The 15,607-nt window shown below is 51.1% G+C and overlaps 1 protein-coding gene across 3 annotated transcripts in view; it reads left to right on the top strand.

Moving 5' to 3' along the window:
- Positions 1-1,040: 1,040 nt before the first annotated feature.
- The window catches only part of CSNK1G2 (casein kinase 1 gamma 2), a 29,355-nt gene continuing 14,788 nt past the window's right edge, over positions 1,041-15,607 (top strand). The window contains exon 1 of one of the 3 annotated variants that reach the window (XR_010731319.1): positions 1,041-1,516. The gene's annotated coding sequence lies outside the window, so the exon portion shown is untranslated. The remainder of the gene's footprint in view (positions 1,517-15,607) is intronic. The other 2 variants (XM_066277007.1, XM_066277016.1) reach the window with 2 other exon arrangements.

Raw genomic sequence — 15,607 nt, 5'->3', positions numbered from 1 at the left:
GCTTTTTTTTAATTTTTAGGAGGTTGATTTTAAATAAATACACACTTTATGGTAAGGCTCAGGTTAGAGAGGGTCAGGATGCAGTGAGAAAGGATAACAGGGGACATGACTTGGGCTTCCTGGCGACCGTGACACTGAAAGTGGAACTGTAGGAGGAGGATTGGGGCAGAATAGGCCTTAAAGCTCATCTCTCTGCAAGGGCCTGGCTTGGCCACAAACCCTTGCCTTTCCACCGTCCCATTCCCGTCTAATTCTCCTTCTCTACTTTTTCTTTGTACCCTCCATCTGGCTACTGGTCAGTGGGACAATAGTCAAGAGACTATGGAATTTTCCTCCCATTAGATCACATCTAGCGTTAGCCTTTATAGTGCGACCCTAAGTCACTCTGCGTCGCGCTACTTTATAACATCCTCTAAAACCACCGTGTCCATTTATTTACTGTCCTGTCCCCACTTCCCTCCAGTACTGAGGTCTTCCTAGCAAGCGATGCCAAGAGTTCAGCTCACCATTTTATTCTCAGAGTCGATGGCAGGCACTTAATAAATACTTGAATGGATGCGTCTTCAATGTTAAAATGCCCCCCGCCCCCAGGAGGCACGCAGACCATGCGGAGGAGCAGGCATCCTTTCTCCAGGCTCTGTCCTGGGTGGAGTAGGGCCTCCCGCGAGTACTTAGCCACTCCCTCCCCAGGCCTTCTCTTCTCTGTGCAGTGGGCATCATTGAGTGCCAGCTGCGTGCAGGGCCCGCTGCCTTGGGTGACCCACGGCAGACAAAGTCCGAGCTGAGCCTTCCTTTGCTCCTCGCTGACGTCAACACTTATTAGGACACTGCAAAGTCCGGCCACACGGCGTCCTGGAGTCCTTTACCCTTCCGGGTCCCACCCAGCCCGTCTCCCGCCGCCAGCTCCGGAAGCCAGCCAATACCGGCGCTGACCACGCCCCGACAACGCCCTGTCGTGACGTCAAGTGGCGAGACCGTAACGTCATTGAAGTGCGGCGGGGAGGCCACCACGCCTTGTCATGGCAACGGTGGGGTAAGCCTGAGCGGCCGACGGGAGAACCGCCCCCCAAAGGGTAGACGCAGCCCCGCTCCCGCCCCTCCTGCACGCGCCCCCGCAGCCATACGCCTTCTATGGCTCCGCGGATAGCGACCTGACCACCCAGGACTGGCCGCAAAGCGCGGCGGCCGTCGTTGGCGCTGCCAGCTGCCGCAAAGCTAGTTCCCACCTCACTCTGTGACGTTGACGCGCGCAGTACGTGCCGCGCCCTCCCCGCGACGCTGGTGGCGTAAGTGAGGGCCGCGCCGACGCTGCGAGAGGGGCGAGCCGGGCGCCCGCGCGGCGGGGACGGCCCGCGCCCAACATGCGAAGGCCAGCAGTGCGGGAGCGGGGGCTCAAGCGGGCGCCGGAGAGAAAGCGGGGCCCGGAGCGGGGGCCCACACTGCGCTGCTGAGGGAGACCGGGCCACCCAGCTCGGCCGGCTGGCCGCGGGGCCACGGCCACGGCGGAGGCCGAGAGGTAACGACGCGCGCACCCTCGCCGGCTGCTGCGGCCACGCGCTGGGCCCTCGGCCCCAACCCCGCGGACCCGGGACCGGTCGCCCCTACACCCACCCGACCCACATACCCCGCCCACTCTCATACCTCAGATCTCGCTGCCCCTTTAACCCGCACTTTGTACCCTAGATTTCTGTGCCCGTATAACCCGTGGACCCCCACTTTGCACCCCGCTAACCCCCACCCCACTAGCCCCGCAGTCCAGACTCCCTACTCCAACGCTTTCCTGAGCCCCCACATTTCGACTCCACTGCACTGTACTCCTAGACTGCTACTCATTTCTTCTTGCACCCTAGACCTTGCTCCTCCAGTGACCCCTAAACTTAGTTTTTGCCACCTTTCAAACCCACTGATCCCACATTCCAGGCCCAGCTGCCCCCACTGATCCCTCCGCTCCACACCCTGCGTTCCCCGATAACTCCTCACTCCGGACCCTACTGCCCCCACTGTCCATTTAGTCCCACTCCACCTCTCCCTAGTGATCAAGCTCCCTGCCCATTCCCTATGACACACACCTCTCCAACTCTTTCCCTTGGACCCCCGCTCTACTCACTGGTCTCATTGTTTCTCTCCACAGCGGCACACATTTTCCCTTCCCTTTATGGTCCTGAAGATTTTGGGAGGAGAGCCGGAAGGGAGGCTTTGGGTGGGGAAGGTGTGTGCAGCAAGGAGGGTCCTCATCTGGAGTGACCTGTTAAAGGGCTGCTCAGGAACTCCTGGTCGCGGCCTGGCTTCGCTTTACCACTGGCTTTGTTTTCTGGAAACACTTCAGATCCCCCCCACCCTTGGGGGTGGTAGGAAGTCTGTGCGCTACCTCACAGTGACCCACTGATTTCTACCCTGCCTCAGACAGCGCTTACCCCGTTCCCTCTGCCCCAACTCCCTTCTGGGGATTAGAGGCTTTGAATGTAAGAGAAAACCTGAGGTGATGACCAGGGCAGGCGTTGTTTGCAGAAAATGGCCCTGGAGGGTTTTCTGCGCGTAGGTGGAGTCTGGCATTTTCTCATTTTCTTCCACAAGGGCACCCAGGCCTGGCCAGTGTTTGGGACTCCAGAGGGGTGGCTGCATGTCCATCTGGTGGTGCTCCATCTGGTGCTGCTCTAGTTCCCTGGGTCCTCTGACCCTGCTGGGATAGGTGGGGCATGAACAGGCCCCCAGGCTTGTGGGAGTGAGATGATTGGGGAAGTATTAAGGTTCCTGTCCAGAGAAGAGCCACCTGCTAGGAGCTGCTCTGATCAGGGAATGAGTGGCTGCTGCAGGGGATGGAGTCACCTAGGTGAGGAACAGGCTGTGAGCGGGGCCCACAGGTTTGAAAGGGGGAAGTTTGCCAGTAGTTAGTTTCTGTTTTTCATTGTTTCTCCAACAAATTGTTCTCTGAGAAAGGAACCACTTTGGGTTCTGCAGACTGATAGGCTAAGGCTAAGGCTTGGTGCGTCGTCCCCAAATTCTGTGCTCAGGGGCCTCCCTGGATTCTCCAGGTGTTTGCCTCCCTCAACCCCCCTGCCATGGGTTCTGTGTCCTTGCCTCTCAGGAACAGAATGGGAGGGCTGCTTCGAGTGCTGGGGTGGGCCTGATCCCAGGTGAGGGGGTCAATTGTGTCTACTGCAAGGGTGGGGAAGCTGTCTAGAAGTAACTGACTGGACTCTCCACCCCATCACTAGGCAATGGCACAGGTCTGGTTTTTCCGTGCACCATTGGCAGTCAGCCCTTCTCTTGTAAAGTGGCTTCGTGTCTGGTGCCAGTTCCTCTATGTTCTCTAAAGCAGATGGTGATGGGCATCTCATTACCGGGCTCTGGGTGTCCATGCACTGTAATAACAACCCTGTGCACACTGACTTTTTTGAACTGCTGGTTTAGGTTCCATCTGATTGTCTTGATTTTATAGTAATTACTTCTGGGTGGTAAGAGGAAGCAGGTGAGAGGGGTGTGTATGTGTGTGTGTGTGTGTGTGTGTGTGTAAGAGGAAGCAGGTGAGAGGGTGTGTGTGTGTGTTGAGAGAGGCACAGAGAGAGTGAGAGAGTTCAGGAACATTCAGCTGCTCCTGTATGTGTCCTGATCAGGGAATTGAACCGGCAACCTCTAGGCTCTGGGACAATGCTTCACCCAAACAAGTTATCTGGCTCAATTTTTATTATTTTATTTATATGTTTATTTTTTTAGAGAAAGAAATAGGAAAGGAGAGAGAGGGGAGGTTAAAGGGAAGCGCTCATTTGTTCCACTCAGTAAGTCAGTCATTGGTTGCTTCCTGTGTGTGCCTTGACTGGGGATTGAACACGCAACCTTGTTGTTTAGGGATGATGCTCTTAACCTACTGAGCTAACTAGCCAGGGCCAGGTGAGGTTTTTTAAAACTGAAAATGTTCCTATGTACTCATCTTAGCTTTGAGGGGGTGCCAGCACACCAGCCAGTAATTTGGGAAGCAAGCCAGCCGAGAGGCATCTTGGACAGCTGTGGAGCCACTTGTGTCTGTGGGGATTTACTGTTGGGTCTGAGCAAGGTTCCTGCAAGGCCGAACTTAGGAACAATGACATCTTCCTTGGAATACAGCTTGTCCCATGGTTAATTCTGCCACCCCTTCTGGGCTCCCATGCTTCCCCAGGCCACCACAAGAGTAGCAGTGTTCCTGGTCGCCGTGGTTGTGGTAGGGTTGGGTCTCTATTTTGGTATATCCTTTCTGGACCCTGAAACCCAGCGGTGAATAGGCAGGACAGGAAGCTGGGCTAGGGACAGGAGAGGTGGGGCACCTTTGGAGCTGGGTGCACGGTGCAGTGTGGCCAGGGATCACCAGCCTTCAGTTAGTTCTCCGTGGTGTTGGGTGGGTCAGCTACCTTTGTTTTAACCCTGAGGGGGAAGTCAGGTCTTTGTGAAGGATCTCGGCATAGGTTGGTGTCTGGCCCTATGGTGCAGCAGTAATGGATTTCCTCTTCTATCAGTGGCCTCTGTCATGCCCAATGAAGTCCTTGCTGTTGTGAACTCCAGCCACCTGGTGGGGACTGTCCCTGAAGGCAATGTCCCCATTTTGGCACAGCTCTGGGTTCTTGAGCCAAGGCCTAGTTGGGCTGAAAGAACCCAGCCTTGGGCCTCTCTGCATTTGTCCTCACCCCCCTCCCCATTTTGAGAGCTTTGTGAAGCCTTGCTGGACACCCTCCTTGTATCCTTATGCACAAAGAGGAAGTTGAGGCCTGAGTGGCCTGCTGGAGTGAGGAGGATCTGGCCCTGATGAGGCTCCTTGGTAAACAGGGTGCCATGGTTCTAGGGCCCAGTCCAAGGTGTGCCTCCACCTGGCTCTGCTGTCACCTAGCTCCTCTCCACATCCTCTCTGGGGTCTTAGAACGACTTAGGGCAGCATGAGGCCCCCTCTTCAGAGTCTTCTCCCATTGGAGCCAGCCCCCTCAGGATGGATCCTTTCTCATCCAGGAGCTCAGCAGCATCCACAGTTAGAAGCCACGTCATGGTAAAAAGCAGTCTTATTGCTGTGAGTTCTTGTTGGCCTGTGTCCAAAGTCAAATGAAGTAGTGTACCAGACCCAGGCTGCAGCCTGCTCCTAGGTTATGTCCTCAAACTCCACAGAAGCATATTGACATGGAGGAGGAAAAACTGAGGCTGGTAGAGTGTGTGCTAGGCTAGAGAAGGTTCCCCACTGAGGGCAGGACAAGCACTGCTCACTTGGGGTACAGCCACCCCAGTAGACGAGGGCCAGAGGACACAGAACTCACTATGTTTGCCCCCTGCAGGGCAGGACTTATGTCCTTTCAGCAGCTCTCCCCTCCAGAAGCAAGAGTTCTGGTAGAATGTTCTCAGAAGACTGGAAGAGCTGCCTGTGGTCCTTGGACCTATATCACTCAGAACCTCTTCCACCAGCAACAGGCAGGCGCCACAAATGCTGGCTGGGTGCCCCAAATAGTCCTGGGTCATCTTGAGTTGTCCTAGGTCATGGAGGGGTCGAGGGCGGTCCTGGGGTAGGCAGTCGCTGTTTAGAAGGTAGAAATATGTATATTGTTGTGAGACCTTAGTTCATTGATTGCTTTCTCATATGTGCCTTGACCGTGGGCCTTCAGCAGACCGACTAACCCCCTGCTGGAGCCAGGGGCCTTGGGTCCAAGCTGGTGAAGCTTTTGCTCAAACCAGATGAGCCTGCACTCAAGCTGGCAACCTTGGGGTCTCAAACCTGGGTCCTCTGCATCCCAGTCCGACACTCTATCCACTGCGCCACTGCCTGGTCATAGAAGGTAGAAATATGTATAAAATGTCATTATGTGCAATTAATTTTTAAGAATTTTACTTACTGATTTTAGAGAGAGGGGAGTTGGGAGAGAGAAGTATCAACTCAGAATTGCTTCACTTTAGTTTATTGATTGCTTGTCATATATGCTTTGATTCGTCCAGCCCAGGTTTTCGAACCCGCGACCTGAGCGTTCCATTTCTATCTACTGCACCACCACAGGCCAGTCTGTGTAATGATTTTTTGTTGGTTATTAACTCATCTTAGAGCCTTAAAAAAGTTGTGCTTAAATGTTACCTCTTATCCAGAAACCTTCCTCAGAGGACTTGGGGTTTCAGGGCAGCTCTGCTCTCGGGCTCCCAGCCTTCACAGGGACCTTGTCTCAGGTAATCCTGGTATGGTGAATGTAACTTGTCCATCATGAGGGCCTCTGCTCATTGTGATCCTGTTAGGGCCAGGCTGATGGCACATGATAAAGTGCTATATAGTAGGCACCCAGTGGCCACCCCTGGGAGCAGGCCTTGACTGCCAGGCAGAGAGAGAGCCGAGCAGCTCAGAGGCCTAGGAGTGGAGTCCTAGACCTCATTCCTCAGGTTAGCCGGTGCCTCTCAGGTTTTCCCAAGTTCACCTGCACTCATGGGCGCCTCAGGGTCTAGGAATTCCACACAGAACATTATGGCCTGGGGGGCTCATGGAGAGACCCTCATTGCTTTTAGAAAGGTCCCTATACTTGTCTTTTTTTTTTTTTTTAATTTATATATTTTGTGACAGAGAGAGGGACAGACAGGAAGGGAGAGAGATAAGCATCAATTCTTCGTTGGGGCACCTTAGTTGTTCATTGATTTCTTTCTCATATGTGCCTTGACCAGGGGGCTACAGCAGACTGAGTGACTCCTTGCTTAAGCCAGCGACCTTGGGCTCAAGCTGGTGAGCCTTGCTCAAACCAGATCAGCCTGCGCTCAAGCTGGCGACCTCAGGGTCTTGAACCTGAGTCCTCTGCATCCCAGTTCGACGCTCTATCCACTGCGTCACCTCCTGGTCAGGCTCCCTATACTAGTCTTTAAAGAAAGAGCCTTTCCCACGTGGTGCATGAAGCCGTCCTGGGTCTGAAGAACCTCCCAGGGCTGGGACTTGACTCACAGCAGCCCCAGCTGTGACACTCACAGATATCCCAAGGTCTCAGGCCTGGGTGCAGAGAGGACGTCTCATTCTTGCCCCCAGCAACTAGAAGTCTAAGGAAGGAGGTGGCGAGGGGACGAAGCGGGCTGTTTCTCCCAGGCTTGCTGCTCTGTTCCTGGGAACGAGGCCCCTGGTCTCCTCTGTGCCCTCCTGGTCTGGTTCCTGCCTCCAGGCCAGGGGTTGGTAAACTATGGCTCACGAGCCAGATATGGCTCTTTTGATGGCTGCATCTGGCTCGCAGACAAATCTTTAATTAAAAAAAAATGTTAAAAATATAAAACATTCTCATGTATTACAATCCATTCATTTCCTACTGCTCATGTTCATGGTTGCGGGTGGCTGGAGACAATCACAACTGTCCTCCGGGACAACACCAAATTTTTATTGGATAATGCCTAACGTACACCGGTCGTTGTATGGCTCTCACGGAATTACATTTTAAAATATGTGGCGTTCATGGCTCTCTCAGCCAAAAAGGTTCCTGACCACTGCTCCAGACTGTCAGGGCAGAGTTACACATATGGCCCTGCTTTCTCTGGCTTCCTATACAGGCTGGGTACTTCATCCCATGGGACACCTGCTAGATGGGAGTCAGCTGGGGAGCTGATTAGGGGACTTCCCTGCTTGTTTTAGGATAGCAAAGGGCACAGTAGACAGGACAGTTTCTCTGCTGTCCTCCAAAGCTGGGAGTCCAGCCCTGCCTACCCCAGTGCACTTTGTGGCTTGTGCCCCTCACTTTGCAGGCTACAGAGAGATGCCAAATACCTTAACCCTGGGCCTCAGCTTCCCTGTGTGATATGGTCACAATGGTACCTGGTTCATGGGCAGTGACAATTGCTTGGAAGGGACAGATTCTTAAGACCCCTGGCGATGCTAGTAGCCCAGGACATGAGCGATGTGGGTAGTTGACAGTATGCCAGTAGCCTCGTTAAAAAGCAAAAAGCAACAGCCCTGACCAGATAGCTCAGTTGGTTAGAGTGTCATCTCAATTTGCGAAGGTTATAGGTTCAGTCCCTAGTCAGGGCACATACAGGAACAGATTGATATTTCTCTCGTGCACACCTGCGTGCACTTTAAAATCAATACATTTTTAAAAAGTAACAAATAAAAGTAATTTTAATATTTTGTTTAACTTGATATGTTTAAACATTTAAAATATTCTTGAAATTCTTTTTTTATGAGACTTAATAATTGATTTTTTTTAAGCCAACAAGGAGGGGCGGGGGGGCAGATAGGAAGGGAGAGAGATGAGAAGCATCAACTCATAGTTGTGGTACCTTAGTTGTTCATTGATTGCTTTCTCATATGTGCCTTGACTGGGGAGCTCCAGCCGAGCCAGTGACCTTGGGGTCATGTCTAGGATCCCATGCTCAAGCTGGTGACCTTGGGATTTTTTATTTTTTAACAGAGACAGAGAGAGAGTCAGAGAAAGGGATAGATAGGGACAGACAGACAGGAACGGAGAGAGATGAGAAGCATCAATCATCAGTTTTTTGTTGCGACACGTTAGTTGTTCATTAATTGCTTTCTCATATGTGCCTTGACTGTGGGACTACAGCAGACCGAGTAACCCCTTGCTCAAGCCAGCAACCTTGGGTCCAAACCAGTGAGCTTTGCTTAAACCAGATGAGCCCATGCTCAAGCTGGCAACTTCAGGGTCTCAAACCTGGGTCCTCTGCATCCCAGTCTGACACTCTATCCACTGCGCTACCGCCTGGTCAGGCCTTGCTGACGTTTTAAACAGCTTTATTGAGATACCACATACTCGTCTATCGCAGGGGTTAGATCCCAGAACCCCCTGTGATAGGCGAAAATGTGTGAAGTAGCGACCTTCTATTTATTTTATTATTTATATATATTTTAAGGCCTTATAAACCCTCACCACACTCTTATAAACCTTTCCCACACTCTTATAAACACTTTCTATGCTCTTAAACCTGTTAATTTTAATAACATAAAATTTGATTAGGTACTCACCAGTGAATATACTACAACCTGAATGATGAAGATGATGATGAATTAACGTGCAGTACTGATAAGGATGAAGGTGATGACGATGAGATGAATGTACTGCACAGCCAAGAAGTGCATTACAGCTCTTCTGAAGGCGCCTCTTCATCAGGTGCTTCATCAGGTGGCGCAGTATTTTCGCCCTCATATATAACTTTCATTTTTGCTAAAGGCATAGGTGTAACTGGTGTCTTCTAATGACTGAGGAAAATAGTTATGGGCAGTTGCTGGTGCTGCTTTTTCTTCTGAGTGAAAAGGTTTTTATAAACCGACATGCCACCCTTGATTGTTTTGTTGTTGTTGTTGTTGTTTTTGTATTTTTCTGAAGCTGGAAACGGGGAGAGACAGTCAGACAGACTCCCGCATGCGCCCGACCGGGATCCACCCGGCACACCCACCAGGGGGTGACGCTCTGCCTACCAGGGGGCAATGCTCTGCCCCTCCGGGGCGTCGCTCTGTTGAGACCAGAGCCACTCTAGTGCCTGGGGCAGAGGCCAAGGAGCCATCCCCAGCACCTGGGCCATCTTTGCTCCAATGGAGCCTCGCTGCGGGAGGGGAAGAGAGAGAGAGGAAGGAGAGGGGGAGGGGTGGAGAAGCAGACGGGCGCTTCTCCTGTGTGCCCTGGCTGGGAATCGAACCCGGGACTTCTGCACGCCAGGCCGACACTCTACCACTGAGCCAACCGGCCAGGGCCCCACCCTCGATTGTTTTTGAGGACTGCAGCGAACGAAGTATCTGGGGGTCCTGTTCTTGAGCCACTCACTGAAGTTCTTTGGCCATTCTGACCATGGTTGCGAGGTGTTCGACTGTTAGGCCAACCTCCTCTTCTTCAACCCCTAGTTCCTCTTGTTCTTCTTCCTCTTCTTCATTTGCTGACTTCATTATCTCCGTCAGGTCTTCATCTGTCAAGGATTATGAGTGGGCATAGTGGGCATCGATCAGGTCATTAACGTCATCAGAAGTCATATTGAAGCCATCTCCTCCCTGTAGTTTTGCCAGTTTTATTTTGATTTAATATTCTTTTAATATGTTTTAATTAATATTTTTTATGTTTTCATTTTTTTAGTCTGGAAAATGCTTATTTTACCACAAAAACAATTAAAATAATAAATATGTAAAAATACCTATGCCAGACCTGTGGTGGCGCAGTGGGATAAAGCGTCGACCTGGAACACTGAGGTTGCCGGTTCGAAACCTTGGGCTTGCCTGGTCAAGGCACATATGGGAGTTGATGCTTCCTGCTCCTCCCCCTTCTCTCTCTCTCTCTTTTCTCTCTAAAAAATCAATAAATAAATATTAAAAAAATAAAAATACCTATATACCGCAAAATCCCGTGATATAGCAAAAAATCCACGATACAAAATTAGGTGTATACAATTTAAAAATTTGTGATACAGTGAGACTGCAAAAAGTGAACCACAATATGGTGAGGGATGACTATACTTCCCTTTTTTATTTATCCGTCATTGGTGTCTTTGTTAAACTTTTTGAGGACCTACTGATGATTTCCCACAGTGGCTGCACCATTTTCTATCCTACCTGCCATTGATGAGGGTCTGTTTCTCCATACCCCTCAACGATTTTCCCCCCTTCTCCCGATTCACGTTTTAGTGTCTATGCCCTGGCTTCTCTTCAGGCCAGTTGTCCTGTCCTGTCCTGTCCTGGGCTCTGACCCTTTATTGTGGCATCTCTCTCTGCTCAGAGTCCGTGAACACTGACCAGTTTCCAGAACCTTGTTTATTCGCTGCCCTTCTAGAAAGCCAGAAGTTCTAAGTGAGTGTCAATGCACCTGTCACTTTGGTGGCACAGGGCTAGGTCCTGCACTTTGAGACTTTCATAGAAGACAGCGAGCCAGCCAGTGGCCTTTGGTCATGGCGAGTTTTGCAGCCAGGCATCCTTGACCACTCTCCCAAGGAGTGTCTGGTGCAAGTGACCAAAAGGACCAGGACCTGGTGTTCCAGCAAATGAAACCACAAAACCAACATCCTGTTCTTGGTATTTTTAAGTAGCAAAAACAAAGTGTGCATGTTGAAGAAAATGAACCTTACAGCAAAGCATAATGACTGCTTTTGAAAAACCACTCAACACCTAAGAGGTAGGCATCATTCATACTTGAGATCTCTCCAGACACCTGAAAACAAAAGTAAGTTTATAAATGGGACCTGGCACACTATACACCTGTGCCCCCTGGGGAGTGGCCATGGGCCCCCTCCATCCCAGGCTGTGCTCACTCCTGCCTATCAACTTCCAACCAAGTTGAAGTTCAGTCCTGAAGTGGTGCTTCTGAGAGCTCTGGATGAGGGTTCTGTGAGAGTCTGGGAGGGAGGCCCAGCTGGAGGGTGCTGGGCCGCCTATCTGGAAGGATGGCTGCCTAACATGTCCTGTGTTGACTCAGTGGCCACCCTTCTGGCTTGAATATGTCCAGTTTTGGGGGATGTGTCTGATTTGAAGGATATCTTGTTACCTAAAGGAAGCTGGCTGGCTCTTTCTCCCTCCTGCATGTGCTCATTTCCCTTGATCAGGGCTGGCCCTTAGGGATGATTCTGGGTCTACCCCAGGAAAATCGGGGAACTGGGTAGTGTCGCTTGCTGTGCAGGTGCTTTGGGGTTCCTTTCAGTTCCTCAGCATAGGTTCCACCAGAACTTCTGGTCATGAGGGTCTCCAATCCAGCATGCACCTGAGCTTTGCATCTGTTTGTACCTACTCTTCTCTGACAGCTCTGCAAGGGGAGGTGGGAGCCGGAGAACAACTTCTCACCTACCTTTCCCCACCGTGACTGAGTTCAGAATACATTGTTTTCATTTTGCTCACTGAGAGGGAGGAAAGTAGATTCAGGCCTAGGAAAGGCGGGGGGGGGGGGGGGGGTGGCTGCCCTGGAGCCCCAGCCCGAGGGACCATTTCGTGAGCTCTTGCCCACCTGCAGGGACAGCTTTGTAGGGCTGCACCATCTGCCACTTCCTCTCCGTTGCATGGGTTGTTTGGGGTTGTTTCGTAACTCTGCAGATGATGAGTGTCACTAATCCTGCTTTGGCCATTCCTCTGGGTTGTGTGGCCTGGATAGAGAGCCAGTGTTTCGTTTAAATCAAAGTTCCCATTCCCCACACTAAAAGTTACTACTACTAAAAGTTACTCTTCTAACCCCAACAGGCTGGGAAATAAGAGCGTCTCTGTTATTTTATTTTGCTTTATTTTATTTTAAGAGAAAGAGAAAAGAATGTGGGGAGGAGTGGGAGGCATCAACTTATAGTTGCTTCTTATATGTGCTTTGACCAGGTAAGCCTGGGGTTTTGAACCAGCAACCTCAGCATTCCAGGTTGATGCTTTATCCATTGAGCCACCACAGGCCTGGCAAGTCTGTTAATTGAATTAGTGCATTATGCTAGAGAGCCAGAGCTTTGTGCGTCTATGAGGCCATCTATGTTTATACCTCTTCTGTAGCTTTGCCCACTTTCTCTTGGATCTGTTGGTCTGCTCTGTTCCATATCATTTGTTCACTAGTCTCTTGAGTTCCTGCATGGTGCCCACACAAAAGGCCTTGGGTGTCCTTGAGGAACTCATGGTTAGGGGGCAGGCACATGGTGACTGTATTCAGGCGTCCCCAAACTACGGCCTGCGGAGGCCCGCGGGCCGCATGCAGCCCCCTGAGGCCATTTATCCGGCCCCCACCGCACTTCCGGAAGGGCCACCTCTTTCATTGGTGGTCAGTGAGAGGAGCACTGTATGTGGCGGCCCTCCAATGGTCTGAGGGACAGTGAACTGGCCCTCTGTGTAAAAAGTTTGGGGACCCCTGGTGCTGCCCCATGATGGAGGGATTTAGGTGGGTGGGATGTGTGGTGGGCTGGAGGGGCAACCTTATTGGTGACATCTGAGTAGGGACTGTTCATGAGTACCATACACATGTGCTTGAGGGAGGGACAGGAAGGTAGCACCAAAGGAGATGGGAAATTTTTTTAAAATAAAATTATTTAGAAAATTAACTTTTTCTGTGTGTGTGTCAGAGACTGGAGAGACAGATAGGGACAGATAGACAGGAAGGGAGAGAAATGAGAAGCATCAATTCTTTGTTGCGGCACCTTAGTTGCTCATTTGTTCATTGATTGCTTTCTCATACGTGCCATGACCAGGGGTTACAGCAGACTGAGTGACCCTTTGTTCAAGCCAGCGACCTTGGGTCCAGGCTGGTGAGTCTTGCTCAAACCAGATGAGCCTGCGCTCAAGCTGGAGACCTTGGGGTCTCGAACCTGGGTCCTCCACATCCCAGTTCAACGCTCTATCCACTGCGCCACTGCTTGGTCAGGCTAGAAAATTAAATTTAATGGCAAGTTTTAGATTTTTAAAAATAAACTTTATTTTAGAGCCATTTCAGAGTTACAGAATTACTGTGAAGCTGATGCAGATTGCTGTGTCTCCACACCTGGTCCTCCTGTTCATACCAGCAGTCAGTGTGGTACCTTTGTCACAGCTGATGAGCCAGGACTAAGATGTTATTAATAACTAAAGTCTACATTTACTCAGATTTCTTCAGTTGACCAATGGCCTCTGCCCCAGAACCCCATCAGGATCTCACATAACACTTGTCACATCCCTTAGGCCCCTCTGACTGAGATGTTTCATGTGTGGATGCCCTGAACTATTGCAGAATGTCCCAGTCTGGGTGTTCTGGTATTCCTTTATTTGTTAGTTTATTTATTTTATTTTAGTGAGAGAAGGGGAGACAGAGAGACAGACTCACACATGCACCCTGATCAGGATGCACCCGGCGAACCCATTGGGGGGCAATGCTCTGCCCATATGGGGTTGTTGTTCTGCTGCTCAGCAACTGAGCCCTTTTTTTTTTAAGCGCCTGTGGTGGAAGCCACAGAGCCATCCTTAGCACTAGAGGCCTACTCTTTTGAACAAATTGAGCCGTGGCTGTGAGAGGGGGTGAGAGAGAAGAGAAGAGGAGGGGAGGGGAAGGGAAGGGAGGGGAAAGGTGGAGAAGCAGGTGGTCGCTTCTCCTGTGTGCCCTGACCAGGAATCAAACCTGGAATATCCACACACTGGGCTGACGCTTCAGCACTGAACCAACTGGCCAGGGCCTGTTCTGGTATTCTTTTTCCATCGCACTGAAGGACGTGGCCCTGCTCATCTGTCACCTTGGTCCCTGTTGTCCCCACAGCTCCTCACTGCTGACACTGACTATACCTCCCTGCAGGGGTGCTGGTCAGATGCCTCCACTGAGAAGTCCTTTTAGTCAGCCACCTGAAATGAAGGTGTTGAAGGGTCGTGCTCCCTTCTGAGGCTCTAGGGAGAAGGGCAGGATTCCTTCTGCCTCTTCCAGCCGTTGCCCAAGTTCCTTGACTTGTGGCCGCATCTTTTCTGTCTCTGCCTCCATAGTCATATGATCTTATTTGCTTTTGTGTCTCTGTCTCCTCGTCTCATAAGGACACCAGTCACAGATTAAAATCCACCCTAATTTGTAAATAAGGTCACATCCCCAGACACCAGTGATTAAGACTTATCTTGGAGCCGTGAGTGGGTATTTCAGTTGGTGGTTGGTTAGAGCATTTCTAGATACGCAGACGTTGCCAGTTCAATCCCCAGTCAGGGCACATACAGAGAAAGATTGATGTTTCTGTCTCTCTCTTCCTTCCTTTCTTTCTCAGATCAATAAACAAATAAAAGAAAAAGAAAAAAGACATCTTATTGGGAACACATCTCAGCCCACACTAAGAACCGATACAGTGTTGTAAGCATAGTTACATCAGATAGCAGAAGTGCCCAGGAAAAGCCTGGTTTGACCAGGATGAGGAGCCTGCAGGGACCGTTGGTCACATGGGGTTGGGACACGCCTGCCCCCTTGAAGGACAGTTAGCTTGCTTGAGAAGATGTGAATGAGGGTTTGAGGTGTCTGTAGGGCCTATGGGGAGTGGCCAGTGCTGTCAGGAGTGCACTTTGAGATGGTGGAATGTGCCAGTCATGCTCTAAGAGGACCATGTGCACCAGCCCCAGGCAGTAACTGTCTCATATCCCAGGGCAGGAGCCTGGGTTCCCCGCTCTTGCCCAGCCCTCCTTGTTTTCCTTCAGCTCTTTAGATGGCCCGGTGTGGAGAGTATAGAAACCCCTAGTAGCCTGTGACCTGGCTCAGATTACCAACATTTGCCAACAAACTCAGTTCCCCCATGTGTTCTCTGCAGCATTGCAGCAGGTCTCAGTGGAACCCCACATCACTAGTCTTGGCCAGTGCCTGCAGTCAATGCCAGTTCCAGAGCTGCTATATGCCAAAGCCATTCCTGTGTCCCTAGCTATCTAGAACAGGGGTCCCCAAACTATGGCCCGCGGGCCACATGTGGCCCCCTGAGGCCATTTATCCGGCCCCCCACCACACTTCCAGAAGGGGCACCTCTTTCATTGGTGGTCAGTGAGAGGATGCATCCTGTACTCCTGGAGTACTGTATGTGATGGTGCCACAGTACTACTTCCGGTGACGCGGGACGCACGCTTCACGAAACGCGTCATATCCCTTGTTATGGCTAGCAGTGACAAATATGGAACCAGACATTGACCATCTCATTAGCCAAAAGCAATCCTGTAATTCCCATTGAAAAACTGGTCAGGGCCTGACCTGTGGTGGCGCAGTGGGATAAAGCGTCGACCTGGAAC

Source organism: Saccopteryx bilineata, chromosome 1, assembly GCF_036850765.1.
Source record: "Saccopteryx bilineata isolate mSacBil1 chromosome 1, mSacBil1_pri_phased_curated, whole genome shotgun sequence".
Classification (NCBI taxonomy): domain Eukaryota; kingdom Metazoa; phylum Chordata; class Mammalia; order Chiroptera; family Emballonuridae; genus Saccopteryx; species Saccopteryx bilineata.
Note: the sequence above shows the minus strand (reverse complement) of the source record. Positions and strands in the feature narration are given on the sequence as shown.